The sequence below is a fragment of the Thermobia domestica genome, chromosome 9 (assembly GCF_964235325.1).
Source record: "Thermobia domestica chromosome 9, izTheDome1.hap1.1, whole genome shotgun sequence".
Taxonomy (NCBI): Eukaryota; Metazoa; Arthropoda; class Insecta; order Zygentoma; family Lepismatidae; genus Thermobia; species Thermobia domestica.
In genome coordinates this window covers 135,068,085-135,090,354 of record NC_137462.1, presented here as the reverse complement: position 1 = coordinate 135,090,354, position 22,270 = coordinate 135,068,085, and positions in this window count along the sequence as shown.

The window sequence follows — 22,270 nt, the reverse complement described above, 5'->3', positions numbered from 1 at the left end:
TCCACCACTTGTAGAACATATCTCACTCTTACGTAAACGATACATAGCCAAATTCCTAAAATCTCATAAAGATATTTTTCTTGACACAATATTCATAGACTCAGAGCAGGATTCCACTTTCAAATATTGTCATACACTGTTAAGCATCTTGATCACACTTCACGTAAACAACCTTCCTATGGATCACTTTCATCGCAGATTCTTTCAACGTCAAATCATTCATCAAGCAATCCCTCATCTTTTTCCATAGCTGCACAGTTTTTCCTCAACAATAATCTGGGCTCCCCATGTCTACATCAGTCTTGAGCCGCCCCAAGACAGAAGCTTAACATGCATTCGTTTATATTAACCATTTCATTGTGTTGTGGCGTATAATGCACTTTCATCTCATCAATCATGCTAATATATTTATAAAAATTCTAATTATATTCAACATATAATACTATATATCCTTTCAGTTTACTTTTTCATTATTTTTTTCGCTTATTCCTTGTTTATAACTTTCTCATGTTATATCTTTCGCAATGCTCAGTATCTTAATGTTTATTAAATGTGTTCATGCATATTGTTCTATTAAGCACTTTTGGTAGTACTTGTTTCATTTCGCACGTATAGTTTTCTTTATATCACATTGTATAACTAATGTTATTTAAGTTTGCACTTGTTTACAGCACATCACATGCCGAGAGAGAGGGCGTAACCCTCTAGTGGCAGTTCCTTATGCAAATAATTAATGATTAATACCAATGGAATGAATTATGCCCTACAAATAAATAAATACTACACCAAAAAAATCCTAAAAGAAAACCCATTCCTTGTTCAACCTAAAATATTCCTCTCAAAAAAAAATATTTCTGACCTTTGAACTCCATGCCAAAGAGAGGGCGTAACCCTCTAATGGCTGGGAGTAGGAAGTTATTTTATAAAACTAAAATTGATGAATAAAGATGTATATATGTTACCCTATTCCCATACCCCTAAAAAAATGATTTCTGCGATTATTTTTCTGATTTATGGCTACTTTTCCAGAATGTGCTTTCCTTGTTGGTATTGGAGCCACTTTCAGGGATCCTCTTTCAAATCAGAACAAATCTGAATGTGCATAAACCAGCAATGAAATTAGATAATTCAACTTAAGCAGGTGTCGAGCTCTCGTAATTGAAACTGCTGTTTCTCATTTCTTGTTTCTCCATAGGAGTTTGTTGATAATACAATTTTCTTTACTCCAGCCATCGCTTTTGCAATCAAATATCATATTTGTTGTCATCTCCTTTACAGTGAACTTCTGTGATGCTTTTGATTATTCTATCAATGCTTCATATTGTTGAGGAATGTATATTCGGTCTTCGGGTTGGAGTTTTCTCTTCACGACTCCAAAATCATAGTCACAAGGATTGAATGAATGACTACATATTGGGAAAATGTGGTGAATGGCATCAAAACACCCAGTTAGAAACATAAATCTCACAAGTATGATTTCGATTCTGTCCTGGGTAGCCATAAGAAAATATATAAAGTACAGTAATATCTTCTGCAAACCCATTCAGGTAATCTAGCACAAAAGAACAAACTTCATTGAGCTTTTAATTAGCTATTCCTTCATAATCTAATTAATGTCTAGAAGGGGCAGATTTTGCATAAAATCAGGTAAAGAACCCATGATAAGTACAGTGCGATCTTTACATAAGACGCCCTTGCGAAAACACATCAAAGATAGACGGTTTCATTTATTCTTCTGTATGGCACAGTTCTGTACCATGAATACGTACTGTTTCTGTTGGTAAAGAACTCACGAAGGGTACAGTGCGCCCTTTGCAAAGGCGCCCTTGCGAAACCACATCAAAGATAAACGGTTTTATTTTTCTGTATGGCACAGTTCTGTACAGTGAATACATACTGTTGGTGAAGAACCCGTGAAGGATACAGTGCGCCCTTTACGAAAGGCGACCTTGTCATATAATTCTTCCTGTGTTTTAGAGCAATATCGGAATAATCAGTGCCTATTATATTTCTAAAATATAGCTATATTGATTTATTAGTATATATTTAGCTTCATTTTGTTTGACAAAAAAAAATCTTACAAGAAATAAAAAAAAGTTTCTCTAGTAAAGAGGTTTTCACAGTTTAGCTATTTATATTATTAAACAAATTTTGGGTTTTAATACATAAAATGGCGCCCGTATATATACAGGGTATAACTTAATTAACATAAACTTCAGGAGGTGACTCCTGACACGGATATAAAACGAAAAGTATACACCAACCTGGGTGTAAAAATGCCTCCTTTTGGCGCCTTGATCACACGAAAATTTGTTGGAAAATCTAAGAACAGCCATAACTCAAGAATAAAACATCGGATCGAAGTCGGGTAAAAGAGAATGTCCATTATTTTTGGTCGTAGATCCCATTAGTGTACAGTGGTGACGCAAGGGTGCCTCCCAAAGAAACTGGAGAATTCCGTCAATTATTTTATCAAACGTTGAATGAGGGCAATGAACAACAATCAAGTACAAGATTTCTACAATGAAAAGTACATCTAATAGTACATCCTTCAAATTAGAACACTTAGAATTCGAAAGAAAGAGATATACACATGTGTGATTGATCTATTTCTTTTCAGCACAGAATAAACTCTCAGGAGAATAATATAAACGAAAAGAATTCTTTAACGTATCACAGTTATATCTTCTAGGCTATTGATAACAGATGATAAATGAACGGCTTTCTGTCCAAGTTACGAATGTGTGAAGATGGAAAAAATAACTTTGATTCAGATTTGGTTTAGAAAGGTCGTGCATAGGACAGTCAGGCGATATGTAAAGAAACATAACATGTAGTATTCAAAAATGCAAAGATCATATGTGATCAACGAGTGTACAAGGGGTTTTCCAGATATATATTTTGCTAAAGTAAGCTGCATTAAAGGATTGCCTCCTCGTAATATGTAATTCCGTGGAATATGATACTTCTGTGCACAGAAGCAACAAAAATGGATGAAACACGATATGTTGTACACGTTGCATAATGATACAAAGAAATGCTCTCGAACAGTTTAATTTATCCGTTAGGTAAATCTTCTTCCAGGGATACTTTCGAGAGTCTTTTCCCCTCTCTTGGAGTTGGAAAAACGCCCCTTAATCCTGACCTACGAAAAAATACATTCCTATTGTGAATATACCAAAATATAAGTGTGTAGCCCACTTATATTTTAATTTTTTTACTGGTGGAACAATGTTTTAGAAGAAAATTGTTTCTAGAAGGAAACACATGCAACAAACGATGTAAAAAAATTTTTCGACGTTCTCTATGTACTTTGGAAGTGGATAAAATACCAACACGGAGAAAAGAGAATGTGGCACTTTTGCTTAGACGTAGCAGCACTTACGTAACTATCGTCCCTTGTATGCCACTTGCAAGTGGCTCGCGGAAGGCTGTATTGCAGTTTTGATGTGGATGGCATAAGTTAGCGTGGCTGTGTTATAGTAGGCATCTGACGCAACTTATGAGAGATATACAGTGTCCGATGCTCTGATGTTACGTTTGGAATTGCTGTATAACAGGATAGGAAATGTTGCGTACGACGGTAGAGTGTAGTGTCCAGGTATTCAGGTTGTGTAAAACTGTAGACTTTGGTGTTTAAGTAAAATTATTTTTTTAATCTGTATGTGCCTGCGCAAAGGCAGATTACCCTGTCCACGAGCTGGCAGATATGCACTTCATTTATGGAAAGATAAGAGGAAATATCCCAGAGGCAAGGCGTTTATATCGTAACCGTCGCTCTCATAGGAGAGTAACTTTCACTGTATTTTTTCCACGCCTCCATATTCGCCTTCGGGAGATAGGGTCTCTTCAATTTCCCCTACATGCAATCGGAGGAAATTGCAGCATGTGGACAGTTGAATTTGAACACAGCGTACTGGAAATGATCAAGGATCGTCCTGAAACTAGCAGTAGCCATGTGTAGGGAGTAAAAATCCACATGCAATTCTAGTGAACGATCAGCAGAGAGATTTAGAGTGAGCGCGCGGTGCAGTATGGTGGATAATTTTGTGGTAGGATCTTATTTATTACCGGCCTGCCTGTATGGGAGTATGTATAATATATATTTAAGTAATGTTCTCCCAAAATTGTTAGAACATGTGCCCTTGAACATAAGACAGTAGATGTGATTCCAACATGACAGTGCATTTTGACAGGTATATGCAGAACTACTTAAATGAAACATCCCCAGATAGTTGGATTGGGAGAGATTGACCTGTGTTATAACCCCCTCTTTCACCCTACCTCACGCCCCTTGATTTGTTATTTGGGGCGTTATGAAACGCATTTTGTATGCAACACTAGCCATAACAGCCGAAGAACTTGTCGCTCGAGTTAACATAGCTGCGGCTTTCACCTCCAAAATTTCAGGTGTGTTTGACCGCAGCGGAAAAAATTGCTTCGGCAATGTCATCTTTGCAATGCAGTCAACGGTTGACAATATCAGACTGTGAACTGTTATTCTTCACAGCTGTTTCATGCACACATATGTTTGATAAAATACTCCAAGGGATACTCCACTTTCTTTGGGAGTCACCCTTGCACCGCCACTGCACTACACCCGATTGTACACTAATAAAATCTACAACTAAAAGTAGTAGACATTCCATTTTGCACGATTTCGATCCCACATTTTGTTCTCGAGTATGGCTGCTGTTGCATTTTCTCGAAAATTTTCGGGTGGTCATAGCTCAGAGGCATATCTACACCCAGGTTGGGCAATACTTGTCGTTTTATCTCCGGTGTCAGGAATCATCTCCCGACGTTTAGAATTTTAGTATATTAATTAAGTTACACAATATATATATATATATATATATATATATATATATATATATATATATATATATATATATATATATATATATATATATATATTCACGTTTGTATGGGCGCCCTTTTGGTAGACTTGTCCACCGCTCTCGTTAGTGACCCAGCACGGGCCTGATTACGATATCAGTGGTATCTTCACGAGTGAATAGTTTCTTTACTTCATCAAGTTTTTTTTTTTTTCACGTCTTCTGTACACAATGAGCTTAGCTGCAACATTACGTTTCTCTTTAGATAAATCTGGATCCTTCAACTTCGCTGATAGTCCCAAGTTTAGTTCGAGAACAAGTCATGTCCAGGATATAGCACGTTTTCAAACTAAATGGAGATTTCAATGCTCAATATTTTCTATAACTATGGGGGAGAGGAGATGACTTGTTTTCTGCTAAATGTGTGTTTACACCATTTGAGCTGGAAAGTGCAATAATCTCAATTTGATCAAAACGTGGAGATGGCTGTTTTTCGAACTGATCAATTAAATTGATGCAGTCTTAGGAAGTAACGTAACGAAAGTGACGCGTTACTTTTTAAGCTACATTTCCTAGTAACGCATTACATATTTTCAACGGTAACGCGTTACAAATTTTTAAATAACGTACCTAGTTTGAGTTACTTTTTTGTCGCATTACATTTTGGATGAGTAATTACAATATATATATATATATATATATATATATATATATATATATATATATATATATATATATATTCATGAACAAATGTTTCTTTCCTGTAAGTAAATTTCTCAGAATGAAACAATGGAGCATGAACTATGTATGTCAGTGACCAACAATCAGTCACCGACACACAGAGAAACAGATAAGATCATAGTGCCACTTGCTGTTTCTGGAAGATGAGGACAACCTCAGGGAAATCACGTGTACTGATTGCAAGCACCTGGAAGATTTTGTAATAGATTTTGACTGTTCCAAATCAATACTTGTACGTTCAGTGAGTGAACTACAAGTGAACTATGAGTGAACTACGAGTGGCACCGGTAGTCTATTTTACTTTGATTGGTATTGTTTTTATAAATATGCCATTTTTATAAAGCAGCCATTTTTTCTAACGCATAGGTATGGGCACGAGTCCAGCTAAAACTCGACTTGATTCGAAACTCGACTCGAATTCAAGTTGAGTTTCGAGTCGAGTCAAAGGTAATTTTCTCCAGTCGAGTTCCAAGCCGACTCACTGTTTTTGACGTCGAGTTTATAAATGGCTCACTCGTTCAGCTCGTTTTGAAATCATGGCCTGCTTACACTGGAAACCGAAAGCCATTAGAAATATAAGCAGTAATGTGGAATACTTTTAGTGTTGCTCACGAGAGAGGTCACTGCTCGCATCTCGTCTCGTCTCGATAACGAAACCACAAGATATTTTTATAATGAGCTTAGTTCGACTTGGCTGAACTGAGCCGATGGCTCGAGCCGGGTCGCTTCGGATGAACCATGGAAGCGAGCCGGCTTGGTTGGGATGAGCCATCTGCTCAGTTCGGCTCAACTGAGCCGAGGGCTCTAGCCGGCTCCGTTAGGTGAGCTGTTGGATCGGCTCACTTCTCGATTCGGCTCGATAGTGAATGAGCTGTGAGACGAGATGCTCGAGGCATTGACAATTTTAAACCAGGGCCGCCAGTTTTGAACATATTTGCCCAGCGCCCTATAATTTTAACAATATTTGGCTCGAGCCCGAATATTCAACCTAAACCTTCAACAAAAATTCAGAAAACTGTGAACAATGTCTTTGACTCCGAGATTTCACGACTACCAACGTTGACAATCCACTAGTTTTTTAGTATTTAGATACAAACCGCCTATTTTACATGTTTATACACAGTGTTGTTATAAATACTACTACTACTACTACTACTACTACTACTACTACTACTAATAATAATAATAATAATAATAATAATAATAATAATAATAATTATAATTATTATTATTATTATTATTATTATTATTATTATTATTATTATTATTATTATTATTATTATTATTATTATTATTATTATTATTATTATTATTATTATTATTATTATTATAAGTGATAGTAGTACCATTGATAATAATTATATTGTCTATGTAGAATACTTAACCAGAACCTAACCGAATAGAAGTAGAAAGCGCTATAAAGAAATTTAAAAAACACAAATCACCGGGTGTAGACGAAATTCCGGCTGAGTTAATTCTAGCTGGAGGCGAAAAATTGTGGAACAAGATACACAAACTCATTCTCCTTATCTGGAACAAGGAAGAATTACCACAAGAGTGGAAAGAATCAATCATTGTTCCAATTTACAAGAAAGGCGACAAAACTGACTGTGATAATTATCGAGGAATTTCTCTTCTGTCAACATCCTATAAAATCCTTTCAAATATTCCATTAGCAAGATTAACCCCATACGCAGATGAAATTATTGGAGTTTATCAGTGCGGATTTAGACGAAATTGATCAACTATCGACCAAATATTTACCATTCGGCAAATACTCGAAAAGAAATGGGAATACAATACCCGGTACATCAACTATTTTTTGATTTTAGAAAGGCTTACGACTCGGTTAGGAGAGAAACATTATACAACGTTCTTACAGAACTTGGAATACCGAGAAAGCTAGTTAGATTAATTAAGATATGTTTAAATGAATCCCAAAGTAAAATCCGGGTAGGAAAATTTTTGTCCACGAGTTTTCACGTCGAAATTGGCCTGAAACAAGGAGATGTGTTGTCACCATTATTATTCAACTTTGTCCTGAAATACGCTATAAGGAAAATAAGAGATAGCAACCAGGACCTAGAGTTGAACGGTATTCACCAGGTTATGGCATATGCTGATTATGTAAATTTAATAGAGGATGACAGGAGAACAATAGAAAGAAATGCAGAGATCTTATTAAACGCTTGCAGGGACATGGGTTTAGAAGTAAATGCAGAGAAAACTAAATACATGGAAGTGCGTCGGGATCGTAATACAGCAAATTATAGATGCGTTAAAATATTAAATAATTCTTTTGATAAAGTGGATACTTTCAAATATCTAGGATCAATATTAACAGAGGAAAATAATATTCACCAAGAAATTAAATATCGACTAAAAGCAGAGAATTCATGTTATTATTCAGTTCAAAATCTCTTGTCATCGCGAATTCTGTCGAGGAATTTGAAGCTTAAAATATGTAAAAGATAATCATACCTGTTTTTCTATGTGGTTACGAAACATGGTCGCTTACTCTGAGGGAAGAACATAGATTAAAAGTATTTGAGAAAAAGATCCTGAGACGAATATTCGGATCCAACAGGAACGGGAACGGGGAATGGCGGAAACTTCATAACGAGGAACTACATAATTTATACGTTTTATCTAACATTGTTAGGGTCATCAAGTCTAGGAAGCTTAGGTGGGCATGTCATGTAGCTAGGATGGAAGAAAATAGAAACGCTTTCAAAGTCTTGACAGGAGAAGACGTAGGCGCAGATGGGAGGACAATATTAAGATGGACCTCGCAGAGATAAGAATACAAAGTAGAAACTGGATCCAGTTGGGTAAGGATAGAAGTCAGTGGAGAGCTTTTGTGAACGCGGCATTGGACCTCCGGGTTCCATATGCCATAGAGTTAGTTAGTTTTTAGTTTATGTAGAATACTTAAAGAAAGTACTTAAAAGTACACAAAGGATTTGGCTCGATTTAGCTCTACTCGACTTGAAACTCGACTCGAATTTGAGTCGAGTTGGAGGAAATTTTTCGAGCCGAGTTCTCGAGTCGAGCTCAAAAATGTGTTTCGAGTCGAGTAGAGTTTCAAAGAAAACTTGCTCAAATTCGCTCGTGCCCATCCCTACGAATAAAGCAGTATGGCATTTTAGTCAGTGTTACATTATATAAAATTGTTCATATAGCTGTCAGGTAGTGCTCTCAACGGGTCGGGTCGGGTAGGGTTGAAGACCGACCCGACCCGACCCGTGACCCGAATTGACTGACCCGACCCGACCCATGATCCGATCCGATTCACCTGACACGACAACCCGACCCGAGCTGAACCGATTGACCCAACCCGAATAACCCGACCCGTAATCCGACCCGAGTCGAGTCGGGTCGGGTCAACCCGACCCGTTTGAGAGCACTATGGTCACGACACTGGGTGAACGCCAAAATGCACTCCCATTGGGAATTAAACCCGGACCACGTGTACCGAAGTCTTACACGTTGACCACTAGCTAGATCAAGCGGGGAATTTGTATATGCATCTTAATGAATATTTGGGACTTTTGAGGTTTGGTTATTTCTTTTTATAACTGATACCAATGTCTGACGTGGGAGAAATTAATTTTTTTCTTGCTTTAGTTCTATGTGACGAAATTTTTATTCAAGGTCACCTGCTCGGGCGGCAGGGGGTCTTCTCGGAAGGCAGTAGCAAGAGTCTCTTGGAGGAGACGAAAGGAAATCGTTTAACTACAATGATAAGGGTTGAGGAAACTGGAGAACACCTGTGATTTTTTCCAACCCTTCAACTTTCATTTCAAAATAGGTTCTTATGATTCCGGGACCCGCGCCACTTTGATTTTTCTTTCTTCGGTAATTAAAACGTATTTTACAGTATATATAGCTGCAAGTAAGAAGATACATAATATGAATTTTGTAATTTAAAATTTGAAAATACAGTATGATAATTAATTATAAAGTACTAATTTTATTTAATCACTTTCAGCCCAACAAATGAAATTCAAACAATTCGCACCATGGGTCTTGGTCATCAATACTGCGACTTATTCTTTTTCTTGTACAGTCAAGTCTTGGTCCTGCATTTCGTAGTCTTGGTGGTCTTTCATTTTATACAGGAGCCAAGAATGCTCGCTTCATCGGTACAAATGAAGACCAAGTGTGATTTTGATTATGGTCTTTCATACTATACGGAAAGCAAGAAAATATGCTCATCGCTACTTGGTGATCACCAAAACAAGGCCAAGAGCAAGATTACTATGTACTTTGTCTTGCATATCCAATCTTTATCTTATTCTTGTATGGATGTTCTTGGGCTTGGTGAAATAAAATGAAAATTCAGTTTAAGGTCCCTCGATTCGGCACCGAGGCTAAGGGATATGGTGATCATGAGAAATGAATGCAATGGTGAAATGAAGAAAGTGAGAGGAAACAGGAGAACCCCGAGAAAACCCACTACACGGCGTTTCTCCACTACAAAGCCCACTTAGCACAAGCTGGGATCGAACCATGGACACTATGCACCAGAGATGAATTCTCTACCACTGAGCCACCGCGGCCCTGCTTGGGCTTGGTTGTCCATATCCAATTTTTCTTTTGGTTTTGCTTAAACAACTTCTAGTTTTGTTCTAAATCCAGACTCCATATTGGCGTAGATATTAATATTAAAGTCGATTGGTAAAATCAATCTTCCACATTTAAAAATTAAAGTACACACAAGTACAAAAATAAGCATTTACCATAAAAACACTAGCTGCAAGTGTTCAAAATAGATTTATGCTGCAAGCGTTCACAATAGATCTATGGTTTCTATAAAATCAATTGAAAATTGCTATTTTTAATTAGGCAGCTAGTGAAAGACAGAAGCTTTCGACTCCAGCCGAATTTAAGCTCAACCTAAACTCAGTTGACCAAGTGAACTGACCCGACTGACCCGACCGGACAACCCGACCCGAGCTGACCCGACTGACCCGACCCGATAACCCGACCCGAGGTGACCCGATTGACCCGACCCGACAACCCGACTCGAGCTGACCCGACTAACCCGACCCGAGTAGCCTGACCCGACAACTCGACCCAAGCTGACTGACTGACCCGACCCGGCAACCCGACCTGAGTTGACCGGACCTGACCCGACAACTCGACCCAAGCTGACCGACTGACCCGCCTCGGCAACCCGACCCGAGTTGACCCGACCCGTTTGAGAGCACTACTGTCAGTAAGAATTTCTTCTTGCATCTACATGAAGCGATTCAAAACGTGCAATAATAATAATAATAATAATAATAATAATAATAATAATAATAATAATAATAATAATAGTGGTAGTAGTAGTAGTAGTACGGAAATTTTTTTACCATATTCAAAGTTTCGGACCTAAATAACGTGTTACTTTCGAATTAGGGTAACAGTTACTTTTTTGGGGCAAGAAACGCGTTACATTTTAAGAGAAATTAAAGTAACTTGTAACGCGTTACATTTTCACAAGTAACTTACCCAACACTGATTTGATGTTCCAAAGTATTTAATGACAGTTGTGCCGTGTTCTTTCAGATTTGCATGTTCGTGGTTTCATGTGAAATAAGTTATATATATTCATGGACTTTCATAAGTTATTATTTTCTATGGGACAGTGGAAGATAATGTTTAACTATTGTCTCATTGTCAATTGCAAGTGAGTCGCAAAATGATTAATTTTTGAAGCGGTAGATAAGTTTCCAGTTTTGAAAGTTAATAAATGAAAATCGTGGTTTATTGATTGACTAAGTGGAATTTAATATCCCTCTTCAGCACGGAGGCTCCTTGAGAAACAATCAACTATTTAGATTGAGTATCTAAAATATTAAAAAATGCAAAAGCAATACATTGTAAATAAGTATATACGTAAACTGAATTTTTTAAAGTTAGGCCATGCAGTGCAATTTAAACCAACTTAAATTTTTGAGTGTTATTAAATATTAGGGCTTGAAATGAGAACAAAAGGCCCCATTTAAAATACAATTTATTATGACTAAATTGTACAAAAATGAAAATACAATTTTTGAAACTGAACTGTACAGTGGGTTGCGTGTCACCAGGAGACTTGTACCCACAATGAATAATAATAATAATAATAATAATAATAATAATAATAATAATAATAATAATAATAATAATAATAATAATAATAATAACTACATATAATAATAAGAATAATAATACTTTCCTACTCATACATGCCAGATGGCAGAGTTTTACGGGACAGAAGTGGAGAAGGGACATCATGGGAAAAAGAAAAGGTGCTTACAAAGCAAGCGTCCCAAACTCCATGGTGGTTACTGAAAATTTGACTTAAAACATATAATTTGACGGAAAAGTGAATTGTAATGATCCATGTCTCTTGCCCGTGCTTTTTATATTATTTAACCTTGTGATGTAACATGCAGAAAAATAAAAAAAAAACGTTTTTCAATAAGTATTTCTGTTACTACTACTACTACTAATATATATATATATATATATATATATATATATTGGGGGAATTTCATACAATTGTTTTTTACATCACATCACAAGATGTGTTTATGTTTGGTAAAAGCAATGGGCCGAAAAGCTTACGTAGAGGTTAACTGGCTGTTGTTGCTTTTGATGGGAAAGTTTGTTTTCCTATTCACACAATTTATCTTAATCATATATTATTGATTTCTATTTACTATTTTTCACCTTCCGTGTACGAAAGTGTACACTAAAAATACGATTCCAACCATTTCAATTTTATATTTTAAAAAAACTTATGCATTGTTATGTGCCAATTTATTATATAACATATCTTACGCACTCCTATCGGAATCGAACCCTAGATTATGCAATGAAAAGGAAAGTCCTGTTGTGATTAGACCCTGAGAGTAAACAACACAAAAAGTAAAAATAGGAAATTTTGTTGTCTGGTAAAATAGGATATCTATAAGGAGAAAAGGTAATACTAGTGTTTAATGCAATAGGTAACATGATCTTAAATATAATCTATTCTTGGTTCAGTCTGAAATTGAATGGAGTGGCGTCATGTTAGAGGGACTTACCCATACTTAGTCTCGCGAGCAGCCAAAGTCTGCGATAACTCAATGGTAGAGCATCACTGTTTAATCACATCAGTATTCGCATAAAGCCCATTGCACATACCGTGGAAATCACAAATATATGTAAAAGAATTTAAGCTTCTATTAGATTTTTATTGAATAAGCAAATTGTTTGAAGGTATCCTTTGCTTTATACCTAATCTATTCTATAAGCAATTTATTTAAAGATATGACTTGCTTTATCCTAATCTATTCTATAAGCAATTTACTTAAATTTACTTGCTTTATAAATTATCTATTCTGTAAGCGATTTATTTAAAAGTATCTTTTGCTTTAAACATAATATATCCTTGCATCAGTATGGAACTGAATGGGGCGGCGTCATGTTCCAGGGACTTACCCATACTTAGTCATGCAAGCAACCAAAGTCTGTCATAACTTGAGAGTGGAGCGTTGTCCATTTATCAACGCAAGTCTTCCCATATCAAGGGTGTAAAAAATTGTTACATATCTATTTACTGAAGTTCATAATATATTCGAATTCGTACCAGGACTTTACTAGGTAGTCCAAAGTTACCATTGTATCACTTACACAGAAATATATGTACCTATACAGCAAAAGTATCAAATATATACTTTTGTGTATCTTGGGACGATGAAAAATAGTAAATTCTAGTCATAGACTTAAGTTTATGAATAATAATAATTTACGAACATATCATAGTACGAGTAGAACATTACAGTACAACGCCAAACAGTGGTTAGGATCACATTTGAACTACTGAGTTTCGTGTGATTTGTGCTGAAATGGGGCGCACATTTTAGCAAATATCATTACATAGAACATAACTGACAAGGCCGGGGAACCCTACTTACCGTTTCTTTGTCTAGTTGTCAGTGGATAAAATGGAGTTCATTGGCAAGGTTAAGCTAGCCAATACGTTTCACTTAAATTAAACTACATTTAGTGAAAGTTTCTTTCATTGTGAGAAATTGTATTGCCTCTATCAGTGTTCTCTATTCTTCAAATACAAAATAGTTTTCTTTAAGTTTCTTTTCTTGAAGAAACTACTTTTCTATTTTTTTTTTTTTTTTTCAAAAGAGAATTATTAGTCACCTCCTAATAATTAGTATATAGACGGAAGATCTAATTGGAAGCTCAGGTTAATAATATAAATTATACATTTCCTTTTCTCAAAGCTTTCGTGAAATTTCTCAGCTTTATCTTTCATTATTACAGTATTAATGTTATAATGTGGCGCATTTAATAACGAAGGTCAAGTAACATGTGCTTCCTATTCCGTCATCCTTGAGAGTTTCATCAACATATTTTTTTTTTTTTTCCTTTTTAATATGAAAGCGAACCTACTGCACGTGCTCACATAGAATAATAGTGTTACTTGTATATTTTTAATATAAGGAAGACAATCTTCTCTTAAATAATAGTTATATTTATTTTACTTATCTTCTAAAGGAAGAATGCTATCTTTATAGTTTAAAATTTTGCATAATTTATATGTAGAATCAGGAAAGGATCACTTTAACATATATAACTTTACAGTAGTGGTTCGAGTTGAAGCGTTGGATATTTAGGGACAAAATTTATTTGTTATCACGAATTAAAAAAAAAATGCAGTCTTTAGGGATGGAATCAGCCTTGTAACTATGAGTAGGAAAGGGGGGTACATCTTTGCTAAAACTTTCAATTGTTTGTTGAGATTAATATATGTCCAAAAAGGCAAGCACACAAAGAATGTAAGGTGAACTCGTTAGCCTCCACAAAACTTATCTCGCTCACCCTGTCTTAGTGTGGAAACTACATTTCTTATGAAGGGTTAGATACAGGGCCGGATTTCCCAATAGTCCCTATAGGCCCGGTCCTATGGGCGCAAGCTCCCAGGGGGCGCACGGCCGAGAGAAAAAAAATAAAAAAAATATCTAGAAATAAAAATAAATAGCCATAACTCAATATATTTTTTGAATTGATTTTTAAAAAATCAGGCTAATAAAGCATTCTAATTTTGAAGTTCATTGGAACAAATAATTGTTGGTAAAGTTAAACTATTTTTCAACATTATGCATCAACTTCGTTACAACATTGATCTCAAACACGGGAGAACTGGATAAAATTGCATCGTGGAGTAGTGTTTAAGCAATTAACATATAGGCCTGATATAATTTCTTAATAAAGGTTTTTAGGAAAGTAACTTTAACCAGACTAGGGGGCGGAAAAAGTTATTGGGCCTAGGGGCGCCAAAATGCCAAATCCGGCCCTGGTTAGATATAAAGTTATGAAATTTCGTATGTGGGGTGTTTGTGCTTCACAAAATACGAATTTCTCATTAAACATAGGTGACTCAAAAGGAGAGGTGAAGATGGTAGGTACCGATTAACCCGTAAGTAGAAAAGTGAAATATTATTGATTTGGAGTTATATATATATATATATATATATATATATATATATATATATATATATATATATATATATATATAGATAGATAGATAGATAGATAGATAGATAGATAGATAGATAGATAGATAGATAGATAGATAGATAGATAGATTTATCAATCCTTCATTCATTTGCACAGATTTATTATACCTAGATAAATGACAACATAAAGATTAAACACTTGTTTTCACATCTTCATTGTTAAACCACCAGACGTTTACAGCTCAAAATTTGGCATCACATTACCTATCGAATTAGGATCTGTATTATTCATTTCAATGTATTTCGATGAGGCAGATATGGGTGCTATTTGGACCCATCTGCGAATCATTGAACGTACGTATGTGAGAGCATTTTATTGTACGTACAAAACGCAAGTCTATAATTCACAGTCGTGAATTCAATATGAGCAATGTAGAGAGGATTGGGCACACAAATATTATTATTAGTAAACCGTGAGCGAATCAGTTGATTTCTGCAAATGATTCTCATGATATTGGATAAAACAAGAACAAACAAAGAGATCTTGCAAAATCTCTTCTGTTAGAATAAACCTGGCAAACTTACGAGGAGGTAACTAATGATTTTTTCTAACGGAGAGCAAATACTACTACATTATTCTTTCCTGATTTCATCTCCACGCAGAGTCAATGATTGTCAAGTCTTCAAGGAGAGATACGATTTATTACATCAAAATCGAATTCAAATTGAGAAGAATAATCCATTTCGCATGATGGGACTGAATTTACCGATCATTCTTTACTGATTTTCGTTCAGATGTGGTACGTCCCCTGAATTTGATCCGATTTATTTCCTGTTCCGTAGGCTCGAGTTCGATTAATTTCACAGTGCTTGTAGAAAATCTTTGAGTTTTACGTCCCACGCTTATGCCGGTTAGGCTAAAGGAGGCGGTGATTATGAGAAATGAATGAAATGGCGGGATAAAGAAAGTGGGAGGAAACGGGAGAACCCCGAGAAAACCCATGCACACGGTGTTTGTCCACCACAAAGTTCACTTGGCGTTGGCTGGGATCGAACCCGGGACCCCAAGCACCAGAGGTGAACGCTCTACCACTGACAGTGCTTGTAGAGCTCAATGAATAGTATCACTTTCATAAAACCTCAACGGAGCGCACCTCCTCTTTTGGGCGCTATACAAAAAACATGCGTGCCTTATGGGCATTTCCATTATATTGTAGACCCATTTTTGGCCATGTTCCCGCTGAGCTCTGTCCACCATTATTTACTATATGTGAGGTCTTAGGTCACTACTTCTTACACACCAAATTGTATGCGCGCAACGCAAACGGGAAAATGGGGCACTTTTGGAACATCTCCTTTGTTGAAATCTCGAAAACACCTTTTCTTCTTTTAGATTACTTGACTTTCTTCATTCCTATCGTTACCGGAAACTACAAAGTGCGAACAAAAGAGTGTTTATCAATTACTGCCCCATTATCTGCAATGTTTTGCAAAAGTTTCTGGAAATCAGAGAGTAGTAACTAAAATATTTCTGCGAAATGATTTAGAGTTTAGAAAAGATTAGTTAGTGAAGTATTCTCGCATTGTTAGTATGTTCCCTATTATCAATGATGTCATAAGTTTAAATGGTGGGGCAGTGATGTACGTAGAATTTCATGAAGAAAGGGTTCAAGTACTCAATTTATTTTCCTTTCACGACAAGCGTGATCTTTTATCTTAATATAATAAATGTTTTTTTTTAATAGTTTGCTCAAGGGCAGATTAAACCCTGAAGTCTCCCCTCGTGTACGCCACTGTGACGAACTGCTAACAGATAGTTGACTTGAAGACACATGCTTAACTCTTAAAGATAAATTTTCCTTTGGAAATATGCAAATGGAGCATAGATTCATAATTTCCGTATATGTCTGATGAATATTAATTCAAACTATAGTTTATTTTCTAAAATTATTCCAAGAAACGAAAGAAGAAGACCTTTACGTGCATCTTTATTCAAAATACTGTCATAAAACTAATTTGAAGTTAAGATGTCTGAGAACTTGGAAAGGTATTTTCCCACTCCACCCATTAAATAAGTGGGAACAAGAAGAACACAATGACTGTTCTTATAAAAAGTCATGGTCTTACGGAAAGCCTTGCTTCAGTTTTAATTAACTATATTCAAACGAAAGGAAAGTTATTTCTTTTTTAGTTCACACTAGAAATATATTAAGGAAACTATTAGCAAAAGTACTGTTCCTTAATTGGAAGGTTAACTGTATTATTTTAAAAAATTATAATAAATTATTATTTTTCTGTTCCTTTCTCTGCAACCTAAACAAAACTACTTTCGTGAAATAACTTTAGAATTTAATGTGAATATAAAAAGAGTTTTCTCTAAAAATCATTTTAGCATTTCATTATCCTTAGTATTATTATTGCTTATAACGGTTTGCTAGTATGATTATTCTCAAAATTTCTTCTTCTTTCCGATGGTAAACGCTATACATATTGTGCACCTTACACTACAAACAAGATTATATGTTTGATATGGAATCTAGTATACGTTTTTTTTTTTTTTTTTTTTTGGGTAGATTTGAAATGTACACTTCATAACCCAAGGGTCTTATAAAATGGAAGATATGCCCTTACAACAAAATCTTGAAGCCATACGTCACAGTTTTGCCACTCCTATTCTGCCCACTCCGCCCAATAGGATCGCAAAGTTTTGAGCCAACAATCATGGCGGAAACGAAAGTAGCCAATCAGACGATGGCAGAAACGATAGTAGCTAAATTGACGTGCCGATGCTCGGTTGTTTTTTGGCTTCATCGATTTAATAGGATGAAGATACATATGGACAGATCCTCTACTTATAACATCCTTGGAGGTTACACACAACAGTGGTGTAACCAGAAAAATGCAAGGTTGTCATGATGACAGGAAATACGAAAATAAAATGAAATGAAATCTTTCAGTTTAACGTCCCACGTTTATGCCTGTTAGGCAAAGGGAGACGGATGATTAAAGCAAATGAACGATGGTGGAAAAATTGGTGGAATGAGAATGTGAGACGAAACGGAATTCCTTAGAAGACCCACGGACACCATATTGTCCACCACAAAACTGGAAATAACAGTCTTGCTTCTAGTTTTCTTGACGATAGTATTCCTAATGTTTACCTGTCAAATACATTGTAATAACTGAAGTGCAGTCCAAAGAGGCACATTACAGGAGTATTAAGATAAATCCAATTTTCACTGAGATATAATAATAATAATAATAATAATAATAATAATAATAATAATAATAATAATAATAATAATAATAATAATAATAATAATAATAATAATAATAATAATAATATAAAACTTCGCAACCTACAGCTCACGAATGACTGTGCTTCCAAGAAGGAGCAAGTACAAGACATAGCTTAGGTTCATAATGACGTTGTTTCTGTCAGTCTAGACCAGAAATTGCTATATTTTAATTCAAATAGCTTCTAATTACTTGACAGTGTTGTTTAAAATTTAAAAAAAGACAGAAACAAAACTCGTTGTGACAAAGCTCTGAAGGGCTCAAGCCTCAGTCGAAGATTTTAAATTGGAGTGATCAGGACATCGCAAACCATATTGTGTTGTTACTGGTTTTCTCGATTTATTTTATTCAGGAAGTTATATTGTTGCCTGTTCCCACTGGGAATCGAACGTGAATGAACAATTCGCCTGCACAGTATTTTCCTCTGACCATTATTACGCTTATTCAATTAACAAATATTATAATAATAGAATTGAAAATAATTAAAATGTATTCATTTATTTTAGGATTATGATTACGATTTGAGTTTAGCGTCCCTTTCAGCAGCAATGTTATATGACACGTGGACGTACAGCTTAAAGTGGGATCCGTGGTATCAATGATTTGTTTTATTATGTATGACTCTGTTTAATAGGTGGGGAGTCTCAGTGGTAGAGCGTTCACCTCCGGTGCTTGGGGTCCCTGGTTCGATCCCAGCTCGCGCCGTGTGGACTTTGTGGTGAACAACACCGTGCTCGTGGATTTTCTCGGGGTTCTCTAGTTTCCTCCCACATTCTTCATTCCACTATTTCCCTCATCTGTCATAATCACCGTCTCCTTTAGCCTAACTGGCATAAGCGTGAGACGTAAAATTTAAAGATTTCATTTCAATTTCTTTTTAATAAATTTTTTACATATGTAGATATATATATCTTCTTATATAAAAGTACGGAACAATTAGTTTCTTCATTGTAAATTAGTTCTGTTATTTTTTAAAAAATATTTCAGTAAAAATTCATTATCAATTGTACCAGGGTCGAATAGCTATCGATAAAAATCCAACTTTATGTTAAAGTGTTTATGGAAATTGTAATCGAGTTCAAAGGTGCCGATCCTCGGGGTCGGGCCCCTCATTGCTTATGTAAGTCCCCATGTATTCTTATGAATATGAAATTTTTATTGTTACATTTTTTCATATAAGCATTTTTATGAATATACAGTATTTGGCATAATTTGAATTCAATTTGTCTTAAAATGCTCATATATACCTTCTTAGACCCATATCCGCAACCAAACACACATCTGAGTGCCTCCAAGTTACAGAGAAATCGGCGCCTTTGATTGAGTTCCTTTCTTCTTAGCGTGTATACACATTTACTAGAGAATATAAAATGTTTATCTACTGAACAGGAAACGTAGCGGTTGTCAATTGCAGGCGGATATCTGCGCATGTACTTATTCAAAATACATTTAAGTGTATTTTGCTGGCGTTAGAATGTTGTTATTTGACGGCTTGAGTGAATAGCCCCTTATGCTACTACTATTTTGCCAGAGAGCGGAAAATGGTATCATGGAGGGAAGGGCCTTGCTGAGATCACTGATTGTAAGTCAGAATCAGGTGGCAAAACTATTGATTGGGTGGCAAGGAACCCAGAAAATTTTTTAAAACAATGAAATCTGGAATTTTTCATCCCACGGTTATGCCGGCTAGGCAAGAGGAGGCAGTGATGATAAAAAAATAAATGAAATGGTAGAATGAAGAAAGTGGGAGGAAACCCACGCACACGGCGTTTGTCCGGCCTAAAACTCGAACCGAACCAAGGAAGCCAGACATCAGAGGTTAAAGCTTTACCACTGAGCCACTGCGGCCACATGCGGAAATGGAACCAATAATGATTGTGGGAGTCGCTGTTTTATCAGTCCATATTTTTATCCGTAAACCGTGCGCATGACAGACAATTAGCGATGGAGCCGTAAACAGATGGAACCATAAACATAGTATAAGAATTTGTGACGTTCGCCCTTTATTCCCAGAGGGAGCGTGGTGTTCATTATCCATCATTCTTTATAAGGAACTTATTTCAAATCTGTAGATTGAGTAATCAACACTTAAGAAGACAACGCAATATACACACATCTTCTCATCTGCAATATTAATTGCTGACTTCTATTGCAATTAACATTAACAATCATCAGTTACAAGTTACATTTGTCCCATTACAATTAGCAATTAAATGTTTCAATTGCTCCTTTGCGATTAACAACTAACAATTACAAGTATTAATTCCCTGATGATCATTAACAATTTAATTGTAAATTTTTGTATTGATTTCAACGGCAATTATTATTAGCCACAAAAGGACGTTTGAAATTAACTTCAATTGAAATCAATTACATTTAATTTCAAGAGCAATCATTTTTAATTGATTGATTAATTGTAATTGATTTTAATTGATTAATGCCCAACACTGGTGTCAGAATGAGGTAGTTCGTTCACAATTCACAGTTTTCCATTGTAAGTCTGGAAATTTCAAAAACATCACAAACCTGAAAATTATTCCGAAACCACTGATTTCCGACTCCCGATTCATAGGGACACAGTCATTCCAAATTAGTTGAACAACCTCTTTCCGGGAATAGGTTGAATTATCAATGAACCTCAGTATATATACACGTTTATTACGCCGGAAGGTTTAGTTTTAATAATAATAATAATAATAATAATAATAATAATAATAATAATAATAATAATAATAATAATAATAATAATAATAATAATAATAATAATAATAAAATCTTTCTCTGAAGTACTGGTCTCTTTAGATATTTCTTCGTTGTTTCTCGATTGCTGTTTTCGCACATTTTTTTCGCCAAAATTAACGCTACTACTATCTTTTTTCGTTCTATCCACTTTTCTAAATCGTTTTGCGAATATTTCTCTGAATCTTTGCGAATATTTTGTTTAAATTTTTCTTTGTTATTTTCTGGTTTCTATTTTGCACATTTTGTTCACCGACATTAACACCATTGTTTTTTTTTTGTTAGTTTTTTTTCGCTTTAACCTTTTTTGTATAACATTTTTCGACACTTTGCAATTGCTAAGTAAGTTGTTATTTCAACACCCTGAACACGTCTAACTCAAGTGAATCTTCTGGACTACTGTAACTGATCAAACATCAGAGATTGCTGTGACATGGTCACTCGCTACACTTTTATTTTCCACCCTCTTCTGTTAACAACTTTTCATCGAATATTTTTCGTCTGAATGAAACCAAAACAACAAAGGAAAATCTTTATTTTTACCCCTTCTTTCTTTCTTTTTCACTTTGTAGGTGAAGGAAACTAGCTGCTGAGCATTTATCGAAATCAATTGATCGTCGCCTTTTATGATACCGATTGCTGCTAAAAGAAAGTGGTATTACACCGAGGTTTCCTGTTGCAATTAATCATATTGGGAACGGCGGTGAGTGATTCTAAATTGACTAGAACAGGTTACGTGTTTTGATATTTTTACCGTAGTCAATGATTTCTTGGGCTCAAATATATCCATCCCCTCTTGACCCTTGAACTAAGGAGATTCTATTTTTTTTTTTCAGAACCTCTGTTTATGATTAGAAAGGAACTGATTCTTTTCAACATTGCCTGGCCGGGTTTGCAAACCTTGGCATTGAGTCAAGGAGACACATGAAAACTGTGGTCATTACTATGTCAAACAGTAGAATAATAACTTCAAAGTCATTGTACGCATATAGGGCCTCCTCATTCTCCCCCTTTCTTCCCTTTGTACCTCAGGGATTCTTGGAAAACTCAAGTTCCATACTTCCCAAAAATGCAAACATTTTTAAAGAATAAACACGACATTGGCATACACATCTCGCTATGATCTGTTTAGTGACTTATTTTGTTTTGAAATAGAGTACT